This window comes from Argiope bruennichi, chromosome 9, assembly GCF_947563725.1.
Source record: "Argiope bruennichi chromosome 9, qqArgBrue1.1, whole genome shotgun sequence".
Lineage (NCBI taxonomy): Eukaryota > Metazoa > Arthropoda > Arachnida > Araneae > Araneidae > Argiope > Argiope bruennichi.
Window position 1 is genome coordinate 37,703,154 of NC_079159.1, and position 16,659 is coordinate 37,719,812.

Sequence of the window (16,659 nt, forward strand, 5' to 3'; positions counted from 1 at the left end):
TCAGAGAAAGTATAGTAATCGTCTAAAAAATATGAACTTGAGAACTTGACAAAACTTATTACTTGACAGACCTTCCTAACTTCGAAAAAATACATTTTTTGGAAAATGTCCTTCCGTCTGTGACAAAAATAACTCAAAAACGATTTGAGCAAGACGGATGAAATTCGGTATACGGTCTTTACAACAAATCATCATATTTCTATCAAATTTCGAGGAAGTCAGTCTGTTCGAATATAAGTTAACACGATAATTACAAGACGGAGAGAACTAGATAGATAAAATTTGGTAAAAAGATTTAACATCTATAGTGTAGACACCTGTCAAATTTTGAGCCACACCCAACTACAGGTTGACTGTCTGTCGGTTTGTACTTTCAGAAACATGTAAACGCGATTATTCAAAAACGCAATGACAAAAATATATCGAATTTGGTAGGGAATTTTGTAACTACAAGTGGAGTTTTGTATCAAATTTTAATTTCAATCAAAGGAGAAAAACGTGTCTAAAACACAAGTTCGATTTTTGGATACTATTAACGCATGCCAGGAATTAATCGCCAAATGTTTCGCCAACGATGACACAATAGATTCATTAAAAATGCAAGATTCAGGCCAAAGGTTAATATTTCGTAATTATTATGCGGCAGTACGCTGCAAGATGTTTGCTGGCACGAAAAATTTATTAAAGAATATGCGAGAAAGTTTTGCGGTGACCACTCGCGCTGAGATGCCCCTCCCCCCAATTTAATTGAGGGCAACTGATTTTGGCGAAGGCGCAATGGCTTTAAATATTGCCTGTCGTTGAATTCCGTGTTTTTAAAAAGAGCGATTGAATCAACTTCTGCTCTAAATAAGAATTTTTTTCTTTTTTTTCTTCTAGATATAAGTTTGAATATTTAAAATAAATTTCAAAACGTTTATGATTTTTTTTTTATTACTCAAATAAATAGTAAGGATTGAGATAAATTTTTAGAAACGCTAATACTTTCTTATATAAAAAATAAATTGTTTAATGCATTAGACGGCGTACAATTCAAATTCTAACTAGCCCTGAAATAAAGATAATCTAGAGTAAAAAATCGAAAATTGGGATTGTCTCGGCCAATTAGGGTTCCAAGTCATTTTAATTAGAATTTGGACATTAAAACAAAATATTATACAGAAAATCCAGATATTTTTATACAAACAATTTTTTCCAGCTTATTAATTATTAGATTGTGTTTTTTTCAACTTTTAAAGCCTCAACCTCAACAACCTCATATACCTCAAACAACTGAATTATCAGTAAGCCAGTCAAAAAGTCACTTGCATTCCTTCGTAAAAATCTTCTGTGAAAGGCAACTTTGATGAAATTTTGTGGTAATACTTATCAGTATCGTGTAATGCAGCTGCTCTCATGCTCAGTCTCTGTTTAGTTTCTAATCAGTTGTAAACATGTCTCGGCAGCTGAAAGTGGTATCCAAACTGGAAATGTGTGAAGTGATTCGTTATCAAGCAACTACACAGAAAGTTACATACAGTGTATGGAGATAATGTTGTGCCACATCAAGACACCATGAAGTGGTGCAGAATATTTGAGAATTCATTTGTAATATTTTGAAGTGGTGCAACATTTTTGAGAATGGACATATATCCATTATATGTACAGATACGTCGCCTGTACATATCTGTACGTCTATGAATTCGATTTTTTATATACGTACAATGGACGTACAGATATTGATGATGCTGAGAACGAGGGAAGATAATCAACTGTGATTTTTGTCGATTTGAGGGACAGGCCATGGAGTGCATGAACACTAAGTTCTTAACCTCCGGACTTAACAGATGAATAAGATATTTATATGACAATAATGGAAGTAATTACGTTGAAAAGTAGACTTTGCATGAAATTTTAGATATAAATAAAATTATAGCAACATTTCGATGTTATTTTATTTTCTTAAAAGGTGCAATTAACTTTTTGACTGACCCTTGTAAAACTTAACTTAGAACGTTTATGAAATAGAGAAAACTTAAAACCTCAGTCAAATATTAAGAAAATTTTACAATTTTAATGAATCTGCTTACATGCAAAACATTAGGTCATTATCCCTTGATCTTTAAACTTTTAATAAAGAACTTTATCATTGCGTTAATGATAAAAAGCACATACTACAAATTATCACAAAAAAATTAAATGCTAAAGAGATAGTAACCAAAATGTGAAATGTATCGATATTTTATTCACTGATAAAATATCAGGTAGGTTTTATTCCACTGATAAATTTTTAGATATTTTTTGAACATCAAACAATACGTTGAACTAATTTTCACAAAGCAATCAATTCTCAGATTTTTATGATAATCTTTTTTTTTCTAATTAATTTCTTCTGATGAGCCTTAAGCTTTTACCCCTACATACACTAGGTGACGACAACTGGCGGTTCTTTTTAAATTAGTAAATAATGTATAAAATACCAAATTTAAGAATAAAAAATAAAGTATAAAATAAATAAATTACCAAATTTAAGTACACGAAAAAATGACAATATTTTATGTAGACTGTTTTGAATATTACTATTCTTATTTAACTCTAAATCCCTTACAGCTTGTGCTTTTAGGACCCTTTCGATTTTCGGATCGATGATTTTTGTGGAGATATTTTTGAACATGAGTTTATTAAACAATCAATTAAGAAATCGGTTGACCAGTATGAATCATCGATTATGTTTGAAAATGAAAATAACATCTTATTCAAAATATTTTGACAAACTTTCTCTAAAAATTCATGAACAGAAAAAAAAGGATAATTTATAAGAAAGTACATTTAAAATCGGATATTTTTTTAATTTAAATATTTAATTTTTATTATTAATGTTACAATCACTGTAACACTGATATTAAATAGTTAAGTACATTTTACTGCAATCTTTTAAATAAAGAAAAAAATAAGTTCATCGTTCAAAAATAAATTTAAAAAAAAATCAAATTCAATTTTCAAAAAAAAAAAAATGTAATATACTCATATTTTATTACAGTAGCTTTAAGCGAAGGAAAAATAAATTAATTTTAACACCAACAAAAATAAAAAGAAATCATAGCAAATATTCAAAAATGTATATTTCATCATTCACATTGCTGCTTTGCGGCTGCGCAAGAATTTCGGCAGATGGAATTCTGAAGTTTGCTTTAAACTAAATATAGCTAGCTTACCGACCTTTGACACTTCGAAACGAAAAAATAGAACATTGTTATTTTTTTAGTTAATTTAATTTTCTAATCGTAATATAGTTAAGAATAAAAATACGTTTCATAACAAACAAAGTTTCTTTCACAGTTTTTCACCCGCAATTTCATTCGTACGTTAAAAATTTTCGAGCTTTAATAATGAGCACTAAAGTAAAATCAAAACAAAACAAATACGAAAATGTAGCGTCAATTAGTAAACAAGAAAAGAAAATTAAGCAAAAAGAAGCTCTACTGCAAAACTTGATAGCATTTTATAATCTTTCTACCAAAAATTAACCTCTGTCCAAACGCATCCAAACGTTTTTGTTAAAAAAATTTTTTCTTTATTTATAAATCTCAAGTACAGATAAATTTACCAACGAAATAAAACTAAAGATATGTAAGTTTGGAATATTCAGAAAATATTTTAAGGTCAAATTTCTACAATTTTTAAAGGTAAAATTTAATTTCATTCTGAATATACATGCATAGTTTATAATTTTAGAAGCCCTTAATTCATAACATTTACTGGGTAAAATGCATTTAAAAATCATAAAGCCATTAATAAGAAAAATAAATTCCAAATTTTCAATCATTTAGACCAAAAATTCATCATACAGATTTTTGATGATATAACATGTGATATAACACATAATGATATAATGATAAATGATATAACACATAAATTTTTGATAATTTTTTGAATGATTTATCAATACAAATAAATACACTTTTGAAATTTTATGAATAATTATTAACTACCAGAAAAGATATCGCAACACGAGTTTATAATAAAAATCATATAAGCAAATAAAAACCTATATTTTCAGTAAAAATTTTCTCAAATAACGGCCGATATTAAATTTTGAGATTTCAGCTACTGCATTCGAGATGTTTTTTGCGCGCACGTTAAGAAATGTTTTTACCGATTAACAAATGCTGCAATATTCTGAAAAATAGTTAAATATAATCTAAATGAACTGTACTAAATATAGAGCAATAATTTACGGATTAAATAAGTTAAATTCAGAAAACAAGCGCATACATAATAAATTTTGATTCCGTTTCAAAACTATTATAATCAACAAAAAGTTCTTAGTTTCAACTTTTTTCACGTCCAAAACGAATCGCAAATTACTTACACAAACTTTAACAATACACCAAAACACAATTAATTCCAAAAATAAACAATAACAAGTGCTTTCTCCAAAAAAAGTTTACTACTAGAACAACTCGCTGTTTATTTTCCCCAGTATGATTATATGGATATTAAATCGAAAGCACTTCACTTCTACATGCTAACCTTTCACTGGCGAATAGTTTTCACTTGTTATGATAGTTTGGAGAGTATCGGGGGTATCCAAAAGCCTGCGTAGAAGAGGGTAAGCACACACCACAAATACAGAACTTTTCTTCCTGCGTTTTCACCAGCTGCTCTCACGGAAAAACCCTTCCCTCCTCCTCACCTCCCGACACCTTCACTCGCTCACGCACTTACACATCGTTGCGCACACCCTAAAAATCCACCATGCTCTGTGCGGTTACAGTGACCGCGCGATTTCTACAAATATTACACAAGAATGCGATAATAGCAGCACTTATTAAAGACTACAAATGCTATAGTTTAATATGTTTTGTTACCTGATCGGCGAGCGTGGAGATCTTTCACAGAGGCAAATGCAACGTGTCCTTTAAGATGGCCGATGCACTCAGTGCTGTGCGGTGGTAGCCGTTCGTATGGCGGCAGGGTTGCCAGAGTGGCGAGCGAAACGGTCGCCAGCGGGGTGCTACTTGGCGCGGAAATGGAGAGATGCGTACGTGCTAGTTCTAAAATAGCGTGTTTCTTTTATTGTTATTAATTGTGCCGCAATGCATGCACTCTTGAAATTGATCAAATATTTTCTTTTCTCCCTTCTTTTTTTATTTCCAAGAAATATTTTTTTTTTTACAAAAAAATGTTATAAAAGAGTTGAAAAGGTTCTTGGGAAATATTTGATCACAGAAACTGATCTGCATAAAATATTATGATTTAAGTCTTCAGGGAATGATTGAATAAATTTTGGTGATAAAAAAAATGAATATTTATTTTTGTTATAGTTACAATATTAGGCAAGCTGTCTAAGATATGAAAATAATAAGTCTTTTTTTTATTCTTTACATTGTTTTTTATACCCCCCAGGGTGAAGTAGGGGGAGAGGAATAAAGTTTACCGAAAAAGAAATAAAACATTAAAAATGAAATAGCAAACGAAATATTTGTAGAAGACTATTTTTTTTTGTAAAGAAAAAATATTCAATTTTTTTTTTAAAGAAAATTCTAGAATTCATGATTACGCTGCTTTTTAAAACAAAAGGAAAATAGATTAGGATAGGAATATAGAAATTTATATTTACAGTTTCTATAAGGTATTTTTATAATTAAACTATAAAATGTTTTTATTTTGGTTTCAAATAACGTCTGAATACTAAGTTAAATTCTAGATCCTTCAGTCGAATTTTGAAATAATTATTGCTGTATTTTTAGTTTTTTTTATTAATGAAGTATATATAAAAACAATATTATTAAAATTTAATATCCTGACCTCACTTTAACTACAATAATCCTTTCTAAGTTTGAAAAAAATGAAAACACTTTTAAATTATGTTTATATATCCATCAGTATCAAAATGGAATGAAAAACTTACACAAGCAAAAAAACCAGATGGATACAATTCAATATGTGGTAGCAATAATCCTATTTGAAATTTTTGACCAAATCCATGAAATGAACGAAGTAATTTTTCTTGATTATATACTCATTCTTTTTTTTTTTTTTTTCTTCTTCTTCTTCTCACTATGCTCTGAAACTGCACAAAAAAGTGCCATATTTACAAATATTTCTAAAATACCTATTGCCATTCTCGCAGTATAAAAATTGTTTATATATCTGTACTAATAATGAATATAAATGTATGTATATATCTGTCTGAGTGTGTGTATATTGGTGTTCTACAGATCAAACTATTTGACCTAGAGCAACCTACATTGTTTGGTTAAAAGACAGACCACAGAGCAATTTTTTTTAATTAATGATAAATTAAGCGAAATTTTGCTATTAACTTCCAAAATTATTACAGCACAAAAAGTATTTTTATATTATCTTAAAATATCGAACATCATATTTTCAACGATGCCATTTATTTTTGCCGTACATCGATATTTTCCTTTTTACTTTTAAACAAACTTTTTTAATGTTTTAAACATTTTTTACAACAATTCAAAAATGAATTCGAATCGTATACATTGTTGGTACAGATATTTCTTCACATGTTGAGGGTCATAATATGAAAATTCAGATTAATTTTTCATGTCGAATAGGTATAAAAACAAAGTATATTTTAATAAAATTTTCGAAAGATAGTTATACTTGCAATTAAGATTTAATTTCAGAACCAAGCAGTGATGAAAAACTTTTATGACTACTTTCATTTTTAAACACCATTTCTTTTCCCTGTGATGTAAGTAAATATATAAAAACATAATCGGGATATTAAAGTAATGATGTAAGGCTTCTAAAATAGTCTAACAAAATTTGAAGTTTAAAAATATTTTGCTGACGAAGTCATTAAAACCATGCTACACAAGATATTTAATTGCAATCGTCAGCTACTATAAATCCCGGCTAATTTATTCGTCTCCAAAAATGGATATTAAAAAATAAATAATATTAATAAATCATCAATGGAAAATATTATGAAATTTATTGATATTAATCGGGAATTTTTGATTGCATGACTCATAGGCCTAATCATTTTTAAACACACCTTGTAAGTTATAACCCCTTGCTCAAAAATATGAGAACAGATTATGAGCAATATATTTAATTAATTTTGATATTGTGACGTTGGTTATTAAAATTAAAGCAAAGATGAATTTAGTATATAAATTTTTTGCATAAAAGGTTTGATATTTGTTGAGACCTTTATGAATGAAAATGGTTGTATGGATATTTTATATGGCGTCTGAAAATGATGTAATTTGTATTATATAAAACTGTGCCAAGATTATTCTTAACAATGCAAGTTTTAGGTTTATACGAAGAAATAAGGTTTTGTACTTTATAACTTTCTGCATAGAACTTCGCATAGGTTTATTTATTCTGTATGTAAGAAAAAGCAAAATATTGTACCAAGATTATTCTTAAAAATGCAACTTTTAGGGTTTTATACGAAGATATAATTTTTCGGACTTTATTACTCGCTTTACGGAGCTTCGCATTGGTTTATTTAATCTGTATGTAAGAAAAAGTAAAAAACCTTTTATGTTGAATGTTGTCGAATACTTATATCAACCTTTTGAGAGTTTTAACACCCTCAATCCATGTTAATAATTAATCCATTATTATTCTAAAGTTAGTCTCATGTGCATAAAGACTGCTTGGATTTTATATGCTGGAATGAGTCAAAATATATTTTGGCGTGAGAAAAATAAAACTTTGAGGTTGATGCTGTCAACTTTTAGATTTTAGAATTGTATTTAAGAAATTAGTAGTTTTAAGAGAAGATATCTTAAGCGGTTTTTTTGCTTTCAGTTATTTAATACTGTATAAAATAACCCATGAAATATCGGATAAAATACAGTCAAACAGTAAAAGAAATTGCAAAGGTTTTAAAGGATAGTAATTAAAGGGAAATTACTACGGACGCATATTAAAAGAGGGTTTTACTAAGAAATAAAAGCGGTAGTAAATATATCCGAAGAAATCGACTGAACTTCTGCATAAGCGCACAAACGATAAATATGATTACATAATAAAATGGATATAAAATTTTAATTAAAAAGGAATTGTTAAAAATTAAGTTTAACTTAATTTTTAAAAAATAGATTAAAATTAAAGAAATAATTATTTTAATGCGGAAGAGATGAAGTGAAATGTCAACATGGAAATGGTGCCAATCGCAAATAATTATTATTGAATTTTAAGATTGCGTAAAATTAGTTTTGCGAAATGGTACATTCTAATGTTATGCTAGAAAAATATAAAATGAATTAGCCCTATTTCAACCTCTTTAAGAGACATAGCTACTTTTTAATAGCGCAATAATTCATTTTATATGCTATACAGTAGTTTTAATTAGTTGATCAGAATCAAATTTCGTTTCAATCTTTTAAGTAGTATGAAATGTATAAGGTTAGAAAACAAATATATTCTTATTTCTTTGTCTCTACTGATTATAAAGGTGTGTGTGTGTGTGTGTGTGTATGTGTGTGTGTGTGTGTGTGTGTGTGTGTGTGTGTGTGTGTGTGTGTGTGTGTGTGTGTGTGTGTGTGTGTGTGTGTGTGTGTGTGTGTGTATTGGGATTTTCAGAAAAAAGCTATTTGTCTTAGAGATATCAAATTTGTGCCAAATCTGGAAAGATAATTCTGTACCTCAGAATGATTTTTTTTAAAAATTGATTAGTTTTTAGTAATTGATTAAAAATTAATAATTTTGGAATTTGTCAACAATAACTTCGGGAAATATTGTAGCACAAAATTAAATTTTGCAATTTTTTAAAAGCATTTTTAAACAATGTCTTATTTTACCTATCTAGTCGCTTTGCATTTTTTTTTTTGCATAATTTACTTTAATAAATTTCATTTTTGCTAAGAAATTCTAACCGGTTTCATTGTTTCAATAAATATTCAATATCGTGATTTTCTTCCATTATTTACAACAAGAAAGTTTCCGCTCAGAATCTGAATATTTAAATGAATGAGAAAGCGAAATTGCATAACCGCAAAAGACAGCATGCAATTTGAAACGGATTATTCAGAGATGCAAGTTTTCAAAGATACTATGACATCATGGTATTTGATTCCATGAAGAAAATTCATGCACTCCATTGACAGAGAAAGTGCAAAACTCTCAAAGCAATACGGCTTTCATGTGTTTCACAATTTTGATTCACAAGAAGGTTTTGTTGAAGGAATTATGAACCTCAAATAATAATAGATTCAATTGAAATACAAGTCAACCAAAATCCTAGTAGAAAATAAGTTTGATGAAATCCTAGGTTATCCAGATGATCGCCAAAGGCGGCTAGTTCTCCTCTTTTCTATTCTGTTCTGTTATTTATCATTCTATTTATTATCTCCACAAGTTATATGTGGAACCAGCAGGAGTGTTCTCTCTGAAACTTTCTCACATATTCCCCGTTAAAGATCTTACCACCCCTCCCCCTCATCCACATAAACTTTTGACTTTAAGTAAAGTCGCAAATAACTTGCGGAGCATTGGTAAACGATAGTTACGAAATATAGATCTGTGGCGCAAATATAGCCTTTTTATTGAATCTGTCATGAGTATATTTTGACGTCTTTTTGCCGGCCGATTGACACCAAAATTTCGCACAAACCTATAACTGTAATTACAATATAGCATGCCAAATTCCATTAAGTTATTGCATTTATAAATTATTGCGCATACATGCATGCGAAAGTACAGACCGACAGACGGTCGACCGTTTAACGAATTTGGTTTAAAATTTGAAATTTATGTTTTAGATGCTGAACCTGTGAACCAAATTTTATTTATCTAACTCTTTGCATTTTGTAATTGTCTAGTTCCCTTGCGCTTGAACAGGCAGACAGATAGACTTCCTGCCAATGGATTTCTTTCAAAATTGATACAAATCACGAAATTTGGTCGTGATTCCCTACACACAATTTCAGAGGTCAAGCTCAAAACATTCTTCAGTTAATCATGTTTATAGACAGGCAAACAGACATAAAGCCGAAAATGCATTTTTCATGCTCAAAAAGAAACTAGGAGATGTGTCAAAACTCTAACTCGAATTTTAGGCTCTTGTAATACTTTCTACATACAAGAATGTAACAGAAAAGTAAATTTACAGTATAGTGAAACACAACGTAAAAACAGATGATCTAGTCAGTATACTATCATTGTGGGACTTAAATCTGTTAAGAACGCTCTTCTAGATAGTAAATAGAACAAGTTTTTAAGACCTTAAAATAAAAAGCTCTGAAGTCTGTAACAATTTGATACAAGAAAGCACTTTTTAGAGAGACTCGTAAGTAAATGAAAGATACACATGAGCAATAATTGGAACTGACATTCTCGGCGAACCAAATGGCCACCAGTATAGGCTAATACACTAATAAAAGAACCTGTGCCCTTCATAGGGGTAGCGCGTCTTCCCCGTGATCTGGGCTCCCTGGGTTCGAGTCCCGGTTCGGATATGGTTGTCCTGCATCTGTTCGATGTGTGAATGCGCCCCACCCCCCTGTAAAAAGGGATTGTGCAAGCGAATGTGATGAGTGAGTAGCAAAGTCGTATTCTTGGCCCTAGTTGGCGCTACCAAAAAACAAGAGACGCTCCCCCACCGGCTTAAATCGCTGTCTGCGTAACAGCGGGCTTGTCCATGGCAAGTGCCATAATAAACAACAAATAAAAGTTATATTTTGTTTTTTTAACAAACCTACAATTTTTGATGAAATCTGGCATACACGCTCTTTGAGACAACAGGGAAGGAGGTCACTGTCAACTTTTCATAGTTCAAGAGCTGATTAAAATATAAATTAACTAAAAAATTATGCAATTCTGGCTGTTTTTGAACTAAATCCTCAATAAAATATTATATCAGAAAATACGCTTTTTTTACGCTCTTTTGAAACTAATATATATATATATATATATATATATATATATATATATATATATATATAACCAATCTAAAGTAAGAAAAAGTTTGAAAACGAAACTAAAATGAAAACGAAACAAAACAGTTTCGAAATCGCAACTAAAATTTATTACCTATTTAAACTAAAACCAAAAAAGGAACTTCATAGTATTTAGAGAGCGCAATTGCAGCTACTTCTAAAACACAGATGAATTGATACAAAAGTATTAGAATCAAGTTAATAGGAAAAACAAAAATCAAATAAAAATTAAACCAAAAAAATTATTAAAAAAGAATCCGGCCTGAAGACTTTTTCAAGGGTCACCCTCAGGCAGGGATTCAAATAAAGGGATTTTTTCTGTGAGGACATACAGACATAAGTCTAATAATGATTCCTCGTGACCCGAAAATCCCCTGAAATTATGCTCAAGAGACATACCATTTTAACAGAAAGGAAATACAAAATAACAAATTAGAAAAAACCACAAAGTAAAAATACAATAAAAACAATAACAATAAAAACAAAAACAGCATTAAAATTAAAATTAAAAACGAAAAGGCCAGCACATACCATCCAACAGTGAAGGAAACTTTAAACAATCGATTGTGATTTCCTGTTTTTAAAAGTTAACGGTAAATTATGTAAACAGAGGTAGGCACCCAGCGCCATCTATTGAGTGATCCAATATGCAAGTAAAGTTCTAATTTTATTTAAGCCAAAGGATTAATCCCAAACCATACCTTGTTTAATTAAAAAATTGACATTACAGTAATTTCTAGGAAAATCATTTTTAATTAAATTTTTAAGGAGGATATTAGATGCTTCAATATAAGAATTTTTATTATTGCAAACCCTTTTGATCCTGTTAACTTGTGAGAAAATTAGATTTTTGAAAATTTTAGAGTTTAGATTGGAATGGTAGTTACATAGTTTTGTTATTTTAAAGTTGAAATCATCCCTTTTATCGTATATACCAACTATTGTTTTGTCATTAGCAATTACGATTTTTAAATCCAGAAAGGTAGCCTCAAGTTGATTTATATTTGTATCTTTTAGAATTAAATCTTTTGGATAGCAATTAGTAATAATATTAGTATTGTCGAAGTTAATCAAAAGTAGGTCATCAATATATCTCCACCCGTTTATTAAATTATATTTAATTATTTTTTTCTCATAGTAATGCAGGAAAATATTAGCCAAAGCACTTGAGAAAGCTGTCCCCATTGGAATGCCCTTGACTTGTTTATAAAAATTAATACCATTAAACACGTAATTTTCAGTAATATTAAAATTACATAACTCAAGCCAGTTATTTTTAGGAATGATATTTTCATTTAAATATTCGTCATATATAAAAGTGCAGACCTTTATTAATTTTTCATGAGGTAGATTAGTGTATAAATTTTCGAAATCAAAAGTATTAAGTTTATTAATGTTGTTATCTTTAAGAAAATCCAATACTTCTTTGTTACTAGAAATAATAAAGTTGTCTTCATTTTTTATTTTGTCCAGGATAATTTTTAAGTATTTAAAGAAATGTTTACCCGTATAGTAATTATAGTACCCGTAATTATATTACCCGTATAGTACCCGTATAGATGTTTTTATTGCCAAATTATCTAGAAAATACCACTGGCCTGCGGAAGGTTTCGGGGAATGGAAAGTGAGAATTTTAAAGGAAATTAAAATAAAATTGAATACTGATTTTGACAGATCTAAAGAACGTGGGATTTATTTTAGTAAAACATTAAAAAATGAAATAAAAAATTTAAAAGAAAAATTTGTTATTACAGTAATAGATAAATCAGCAAATAATTTCTGTTTAATTGTAAATATTATTATAAAGAACTTTTAATTAATGAATATAACTCTAATGCAACTTATATGTTAAAGAACACCGGGAAAAAGGAATTAGATAAAAGAATGCTAGCTTTCGCAAAAGAAACCAAAACTAAGACTTGCTCTCTTAACTATCCTTATTTATTCCCAACAGTTAAATTTCATAAAAATCCATTAAAATTCAGATTCGTAACCTGTAGCACTGGTAGTTATAATTACTATACGGGTAAACATTTCTTTAAATACTTAAAAATTATCCTGGACAAAATAAAAAATGAAGACAACTTTATTATTTCTAGTAACAAAGAAGTATTGGATTTTCTTAAAGATAACAACATTAATAAACTTAATACTTTTGATTTCGAAAATTTATACACTAATCTACCTCATGAAAAATTAATAAAGGTCTGCACTTTTATATATGACGAATATTTAAATGAAAATATCATTCCTAAAAATAAATGGCTTGAGTTATGTAATTTTAATATTACTGAAAATTACGTGTTTAATGGTATTAATTTTTATAAACAAGTCAAGGGCATTCCAATGGGGACAGCTTTCTCAAGTGCTTTAGCTAATATTTTCCTGCATTACTATGAGAAAAAAATAATTAAATATAATTTAATAAACGGGTGGAGATATATTGATGACCTACTTTTGATTAACTTCGACAATACTAATATTATTACTAATTGCTATCCGAAAGATTTAATTCTAAAAGATACAAATATAAATCAACTTGAGGCTACCTTTCTGGATTTAAAAATCGAAATTGCTAATGACAAAACAATAGTTGGTATATACGATAAAAGGGATGATTTCAACTTTAAAATAACAAAACTATGTAACTACCATTCCAATCTAAACTCTAAAATTTTCAAAAATCTAATTTTCTCACAAGTTAACAGGATCAAAAGGGTTTGCAATAATAAAAATTCTTATATTGAAGCATCTAATATCCTCCTTAAAAATTTAATTAAAAATGATTTTCCTAGAAATTACTGTAATGTCAATTTTTTAATTAAACAAGGTATGGTTTGGGATTAATCCTTTGGCTTAAATAAAATTAGAACTTTACTTGCATATTGGATCACTCAATAGATGGCGCTGGGTGCCTACCTCTGTTTACATAATTTACCGTTAACTTTTAAAAACAGGAAATCACAATCGATTGTTTAAAGTTTCCTTCACTGTTGGATGGTATGTGCTGGCCTTTTCGTTTTTAATTTTAATTTTAATGCTGTTTTTGTTTTTATTGTATTTTTACTTTGTGGTTTTTTCTAATTTGTTATTTTGTATTTCCTTTCTGTTAAAATGGTATGTCTCTTGAGCATAATTTCAGGGGATTTTCGGGTCACGAGGAATCATTATTAGACTTATGTCTGTATGTCCTCACAGAAAAAATCCCTTTATTTGAATCCCTGCCTGAGGGTGACCCTTGAAAAAGTCTTCAGGCCGGATTCTTTTTTAATATTTTTTTAATAATTTTTTTGGTTTAATTTTTATTTGATTTTTGTTTTTCCTATTAACTTGATTCTAATACTTTTGTATATATATATATATATATATATATATATATATATAAAATTGTTATCGTTCATTTTTTCTCTAGTGTTAATAACATTTTAAAATTTCGTTATACATTTTGTAACAATGCCTTTACTGCTATGATGAAATTCAAACTGGTTTAACTGTTTCATCCAACCATTTATTTATTCGTCATACAAATATTAATTTAAAAAAATAGTTATTTTCTTTGGACATCATTTCTACAACAGGATTTTCTTTTAGCTTTCATATTGTAATATATTCACTTTTTAATTTGGACTCGCAGAGGACGATTTCATTAAATTTATATATATATAATATATATTTAAACATTATAGTTAATAATAAAGTGAAAAATTTACAGAAATGCAGTTGATATTCGTAATTTAACTGCAAATAAAGCTAATTTTTCCGTCGCCAAAGGCGACTAGTATTTGGTTATGATTTTTATGCTAATTTATGCTTCTGTAATTAGAAATTTATGATAAAATTGTATCAATTAATGTAATCGAGATGAAATAACTTTAGTAGGTTATAAATGCGTAAATATTAAACCACAAAAATGAAAGCGTCACTTTGTCTCATTGTAAAGGAATTGCGAAAAATAATGAAAATCGTCGAAACTGAAAATCAACTCTAACTGATATAAAATATAATATTAATTGAAAGAATATAATTATTATTATTATATATATGATAACATAAATTTCAGAGTTCTTTAAGATTTTTGTTTCGTTACGAGAAACAATGCGTAGCTTTGTGGTACAGTGTAAGTTCATGATCACAAAATGGTATGGTATTAAATATAAAACAAATCACACAAAATTAATATATTATGCAAATAAGGCAAGTAAATTCATTAAATTGCCCATTTTAATATATTTAAAATTAAAATTTTAAAAAATATATTTAATATCATATAACTTGGAAATCTTTTTTTAAAAAAACGCATAGTAGTTTTCATTATAAAAAGCGTCTGAAAAATTTAAAACTGCCTAGAAATAAAATATAATATGGCTAACAAATGAGTAATGCAATTAAATATTATAGTACTTGCCGCCTCAAGCGGACTGTTGGTTCCCCGTGTTAATGGTTGTTAAATATTTAGATAATATATTTTGTGTAACTATCGTAATGATTTAAGGCCAAAATATTTTTGAACTCCAAATTTTGATAGATATATAATTTATTTTATTTTAGAAACTTTACAACGTGTTATTCGTTGTTCTAGGCATTTTCTTTCTCTCTTTTCTTTTCTTTTCCCTTTTTTTTTGTGTCTAAGTTTTTATAAATCCTTTTTATTTTATAGAAGAAAGCAGGTATAGTATTTACACTAAAAAATTTTCAGTATTATCTAATTTTGAAGTTGAACTTTCATTGCAAGCTCAACAAACTTTCAAAACTTTTATTACACGTTTTATTTCTTAATTTAAATTTTTTTACATGTTAATTTACATATTATTACATGTATATATTTTATTGCAGGTTACAAAATTTTATACAAATTTATTACATTACAAAATTTTATTATTTACTTACATGGCAGAAATAACCGAATTTTCTCATCTTCATCAATCACAATGGCCTAAAAAAGCCAATATCGAATATAAGTAATATGTGAAAAAAAACAGAGTTAAAATGTGCTTAAAATATTTTCTAAAAATTGATAAAAAGTAGAAAATTAATTATAAGGCAAAAAACGAGTGACATTGGAATAAAAATTCGTTGAATTTTAAGATGATATAAAAGTTTTTTTTCCCCTCATCTATACTTATAATAAAGCTCAATGTGTGCGTGTGTGTGTGTGTTGGCGCTCTACAGGCCAGGTCATTTGACATACAGCTATCAAATTTGGTACATGTATACCTTAGAGGTCGGGAATGTGCACCTGGGGTCCCTTTTTTGAAATTTTAATTAGAATTTTAATTATTAATTAAAAACTAACTTTCCCGCCAAAAAAATCTTCCATTTTCCCCACCGCCAAATGAGTAAGGCTTCAAATATTTTTTTTTCTCCCAACAGTAATGAGGCTAGGGTTCATATTTTTCGGCGGATTATTTCAAACGATTCTGTTTATTTTCTTAATGTTTGATGCATTTAAAATTAGGCATTGTTAATTAATCCATGTTTCAGATTCATTCTGAAGTACTTTTGAATTAAAATAACACAGAATAAAGGAAATTAAAAATGTATAATCTGCATAGCGTTACCCCAACTGGCGTAGAAAAATTCACGCATTTGCGTTACCTAACTGGCGAAGAAAATTCACGCATGCGCATTGTTCTGATTGTTGTCATGACAACCACTTTCAACGGATGATTTAAATTATTTTTAGGTTAGTTGCATGCTTTTGTAAGCAAATTGTATTTATGTTAGTTATATATTTTTTGTATATGCTTAT

At 28.6% G+C, this 16,659-nt stretch overlaps 1 protein-coding gene across 1 annotated transcript in view; it reads right to left on the reverse strand.

Annotated features, from left to right (window-relative positions):
• Positions 1-4,912, reverse strand: part of LOC129983819 (uncharacterized) — a 312,959-nt gene extending 308,047 nt beyond the window's left edge. The window contains exon 1 of the mRNA XM_056093465.1: positions 4,851-4,912. The gene's annotated coding sequence lies outside the window, so the exon portion shown is untranslated. The remainder of the gene's footprint in view (positions 1-4,850) is intronic.
• Between the last annotated feature and the right edge of the window lie 11,747 nt (positions 4,913-16,659).